We start from the raw sequence: 5,779 nt of genomic DNA, 5'->3' as shown, positions 1-5,779 counted from the left end.
CGTGGCGGGGAGGTAGTGATGAGAAGGCCGCCTTACTCCCATTCCTCTGTATAGAGCACCAGCCACTTCTTCGGCTGAGCGCTCAGCCAGGACCAAAGCAGCCTAAAATGTGACTCCAAGGCAAAGCCACCTGCTCGAGTCTGCAGCCCACTTCTCACTTCCTCGAAAGGTATAAATACACTGGATCTGGAGGATTCAAAAGGGACGCCAACAGACTGCTTTTCCATATATATCTTTTTTCAGGATCCTCTGAGAATAGCGGTCTTTTTGAGGGCATATTGGCTTGTTCCTCTCTCATTAAATAGAGCAACTGTGGTACTCAGACTTTATGTCAGCTTAAGTTTAACATGATTGCATGTGTGGGCATTCATACTGTTTCTCTTATGAATGCAGCTACCTGCTTTAAAGTATATTACTCAATCGATAACACAAGGGCAGGAAATACCAGTCATGACACAATTACATGGATCTCAAATTGAAGGCACTCTGAGTGGCTTATTTTCTACATCTGTCTGTTGTCTGTCTATCCATCCATCCATCCATCCATCCATCCATCCATCCATCTTTCCATCCATCTATCTTTCCATCTATCTATCTATCATCTATCATTGACCTATCATCTATCTCTCACCCATATCTCTATCTAGTTGGCTATCATCTATATCTATCTGTCATCTATCAATTAGAAATTTATCCATCCATCTATTATATACCAATCTTCTATCTGCATCCATTTCTTGAAACTGACTTATTATTTATGATTTCATGTTTTTAGTAAAGACTTTTATTTCTAATAATTAAATTTTCTAGACATGGAAAGACTAAAATGTGGTAAATGTTATGATGTGACATTAAAAATACATTGTGTCACATGCCTGACATCACAGCATCAGGAAGGTTTGAGGCACATATACACACACACATACACACACACACACACACACACACACACACACACACACACACACACGCAAACACACACAAACACACACAAACACACACAAACACACACAAACACAAACACACACACACACACACAAACACACACACACACACACAAACACACACACACAAACACACACACACAAACACACACATATACAGACACACACAAACACACACACACAGACACACACAAACACACACACATATACAGACACACAAACACACACAGACACACACACAAACACACACACACAAACACACATATACAGACACACATAGACACACACACACACAAACACACACATATACAGACACACATAGACACAGACACACACAAACACACTCACAGACACACACACACAGAATTAGTCAGTATTTCCCTGTGTAAAGATGAGCTGCATTAAAATCTCCTGGAAGCATGGTTGAAGAGCAGATCTCTGCACTCCAGTCCTGAGTAGTAAGGGCTGAGGAAATGGGGTGTGTAAAGCAAAGAGTTCAGAGCAATCTTGTCCAACGATCAGCTTGGGTAATTCCCACGAGTGATATGTACTCTGACCTTGAGCTTCCAGGTGGCTCCTGAGCACTCTGACTCCTGTTTCCAATGAAAACACAGAACCAAGCATAGTTTCTCAGTCAAGGGCCATTTCACTCTCCGGTGCTGTCTTTAAGGCCGGCCATTGACGTCAGGGTGACTAGCCTTTGGAGAACCATACGTAGGTTGGTTTGGGAAGTGATACTGTTATGGGGCTTGGTACTGTCACAAGGTCAAAAGGCGCCTGTGAATCTAGAGAGTGGATGATAACTAGGCCATGCTGCCTGTGAGTCTGTACACCCGTGTTCTGCTCATCCTATGGTGTCTGCAGTTGGCCACATAGACTGTAAACGGTCCTTCTAGGTTTGTGACGTTACTTTAAGTGTTTTCTTGGTACAACTGCCACTTAAAATAGTTTAACAGTGCACAGAGGAGAGTGTTACAGGTCTTAAAATGGGATTTTTAAAGAAGTGGTGTTAGAATTATTGCCCCAAAGAATTCTCATTTCAAGGAAGTCAACGGGCTGTGTGTTTGGTCCATGAAGGAAGCCCTGCAGGCCTGCCTTTGTGGCCTTCCGTGCACTCACCTCTAGACACCACCAACCACGGTCCAGCCAGAGCTCTGTCCAGGGGCCCTTCAACTCCTTCGTTTCTCTCTTTTCTTCTCTTCTTGTCATGTCTTCATGGAATTCCCAGCGCTCACACAAAGGCTTTTTTACTTTATTGCTACTTATTTATTTACATCTTTATCCTTTTTTTTTACTTTCTTCTCACATTCCATGCTTCTACCAACAACCAGAGTAAATTTGGGGCTACTTCACAAGCCACAGGGACTGTGTTCTCTGCAATCTCCTCTCCTTATCCCCTTCCAGAGCAGAGAAATATGATGAGGTGTGACAGATTCAGATCCCCTTAGAGGGATTCACCCAGGGAGACCCCAGGTTGATAAGAATGCGGTGGCAAATGGATTTACTCCGCAGCGCTTGACTAATGTTATAAAAGGTCCCTTGTGATGCCATAGAGGAGGTTCAGGTCTTTAGCACTGGCAGTTTGCTGCACAGAAGGGCAGGGATAAGTCAGTGATAAGTCAGTCTCCTTCCCAGCCCAGGAAGGAGAGAGAGAGGGGCAGGGTGGGGGAAGATTATCTATTTAAGACAATGTAGTCCTCACCAGTTTTTACGCTTACATTGGAACTCTACGCAAAGCCAACACATGCATCTGATACACACTATCTGTGTAGGGGTGTACATTGTATATTTTACTATGTTTTTTATTCACCCTGACCTTTTTTTTTTTATACAAAATACAAGTGGAGGAAGGGACACCGAAGAGCAATTATGAATGAAGGAATATAAATACATTATGAAGAGGGAAAACCCAAATAATTGAAGATTCACTGAAATGAGTAAGTCATTCTATTCATATGGAAGTATCATAAAACAAAAAGTGCTCAATCAGTATTTGGTGATCAACTTCAAAGTTTACTCTTGCTTACTAAATTAAAATGGTGTGGTAAGCTAATCTTTGTTGTCAACTTGAAATACCTAGGAAGAGGGACCCTCGGTTGAAACATTGCCTCCATCATGGCCTGGAAAGATGATTCAGCAGTTAAGAACACTTTTGCTCTTGCCAAGGACCAGGGCTTGTAACAGCTCATACATGGTAGCTCAAAAGCACCCAGAACTGTACTTCCAGGAGATCCAACTCCATTCACACTGGACACATGAACATATATGTGTGCAGTCAGTATACTCATACACATAAAACAAAAATTTTTTTTTTTTTTGAGACAGGGTTTCCCTGTGGCTTTGGAGGCTGTCCTGGAACTAGCTCTTGTAGACCAGGCTGGTCTCGAACTCACAGAGATCCGCCTGCCTCTGCTTCCCGAGTGCTGGGATTAAAGGCATGTGCCACCACCGCCCGGCCCATAAAATAAATCTTTAAAACATTGCCCCCTTCACATTGGCTTATGGCAATGTCTATGGGGCATTTTCTTGATTTCTGGTTGACGTAGAAGGGCCCAGCCTTCCATGGGTGGTGCTATCCTTAGGTAACTTGGCCTGAGCTGTATAAAAAATGCAAACTGAGCATAAGCCAACAAGCAGCTTTCCTCTGTGGTCTTTGCATCAGCCTCCTACCTTAGCGTCCCTCAGTGGTGGGCTATATCCTGGAAGCTGAAATAAACCCTCTCTTCATCAAGTTGCTTTTGGGCATGGTGTCTGTCACAGTAACAGAAGGCAAACCAGGACCATGGGAAAGCAGAGTTAAAATTGTATTGCCTTCCCATGTAGAAAAGCTGTGGTTCCCAATAGTTTACCTGCTTCAAATATGTTCATATGTTACCAGCTACCCTTTAGAGACTTAAGGGATTGTTGCCATTAACCAGGATTTCCAGGAAATCAAGATTTGATTTAAATTGAGAGATGTAAGATTTTATGAGTCCAAAGATTTAAAAGTCATTACAATAAATGCTGACTAATCCCTTAGGGAAATCAGCCTAGGATTAGATTATGTTCCTAGGATAAGTCAGAAATGCTCAAGAAAATTGGAGAAAATAACCACACGTATATTAAAATCTTCATTTTACCTAGGGAATAGAAATAACACTGTATTTATGTTGGTATTTTTTTATTGCTTTTTACTCTCAGTTGGAAAATTTCCTGCTTGATTTAAAAATATACTACCTGAGAGAGCACACTGGATAGTTCATTGCTTTTCAGGAAGGAACCACTACTTACATCACAGAGGGATACAACACACACACACACACACACACACACACACACACACACACACACACACACACACACACACACACACAGTGGGATGGTAGTGGCTGAAGCTGAGGGGAGAGAAGGAAGCACAGGGTTGCTACTCAATGAGAGAGGCTTCAGTAAAGTCCAGCAAACAAGATCCAGAGGCCTATTTTGTGGCATTTTATCCATAGTTGACAACACAGCCCTTCACCCTGGAAATCTGCCGTGCAACTGCCTACAATTAAAGACTATATAAGGGCATGCCCTGTATGTTCTCTGAACATTCCAGACAACTGCACTGTTGTTTAGAAGTAAAAGACAAACAAGCCTGTGAGGGCCAGTCTAAGGTGTTGTCTCAGAGAAGCGATCAGGCAGAAGAAGTGACAAGAGGAGACTGACAACTCCCACTGGGTTTAAGTGCTGGGTCAGCTTGAGGCACCACCAAGTAAAAACCTCAACAAGGTGCCAATCACTGAAATGAGGTCCCCACATCCAAGAGGGCATCTTGTGCATCTTCCAAGCAAATGGCAGTATTTGCTCCATCTGACTTGTTTTTAGAGAAATCTGCAAGGATCAGGAAACACCAGATTGGAAACCAACAGTGAAGAGGAATCGAACACCAGCCACTTTGGGCGATGAGCCTGAGGCCGACTTGCCAGGGCCTCCAGATGTTTCCTCTCACTTTACCTCATCTCTTCAATTTTATCTGCGTTGCATCCATGCCAACTTCTTCTCCTCCACCAATGGTCCCACAGATGTCTTTAGATGAGCCAGAGGAAGGATGTGTTGACAGCAGCCATCACCACATCTAAGTAGAGCTGCCTACCCACAGTGAGAGACAGGGCCTTATCTGTCCCCACCTCACTTAGTGACACTTCCAGGCCATCTCTAGAAGGTGTTTTTGGGGCCCATGAGAATGACCTTTCTCAAGCCATGGTGTGCAAAAATAATTTTCCCAGAGAACAGAAGATGTTTATGCTGGCGCCAACCAGATGTTTTGTAGATACCAGGTTGTCATGTTGGCCTGTGATGAGCGGAAGTCGGTTTCTTCTGCATTGCAAAGCAGCACAATGTTCTCGTTGCCCCGAGGCCAGCCCTGATTGTTATTTTTATTACACTTCAAATGACAGGTTTTCTGGCATAGAGATTTATCTCAGACCTCAGCATGGCCATATTCACAGACCCACAGCTAAAATGATGGATTTGCTCTGACTGGGACCCTCTGACTAATTTGCTTAAATGAAGAACACTTGGGAAACCTCAAGCATTATTCCCCAGAACTCACATCTTCAACAGCAAATGTGATGCCAAAGAACTCCTTGTTGTCACTCTGGCGTGACAGGCAGGCTTTCGCATTTGTCATGAAGATAGTTTAAATAGTAGATGACACATGCATTCAGTTGTCTTTCTTTCTCCCTTATGCAAAAATTGCATGTGTGCGTGCACATGCATGCATAGGACTATAGGTGCCCATGTTAGTTGTGTGGAAACAAGAGCGGTAGCTGGGGCCCATCCTCCCTTTCCTCCTTGTTTGAAGCAGGGTCTCT

The sequence above is a fragment of the Cricetulus griseus genome, chromosome 5 (genome assembly GCF_003668045.3).
Source record: "Cricetulus griseus strain 17A/GY chromosome 5, alternate assembly CriGri-PICRH-1.0, whole genome shotgun sequence".
Lineage (NCBI taxonomy): Eukaryota > Metazoa > Chordata > Mammalia > Rodentia > Cricetidae > Cricetulus > Cricetulus griseus.
Note: the sequence above shows the minus strand (reverse complement) of the source record.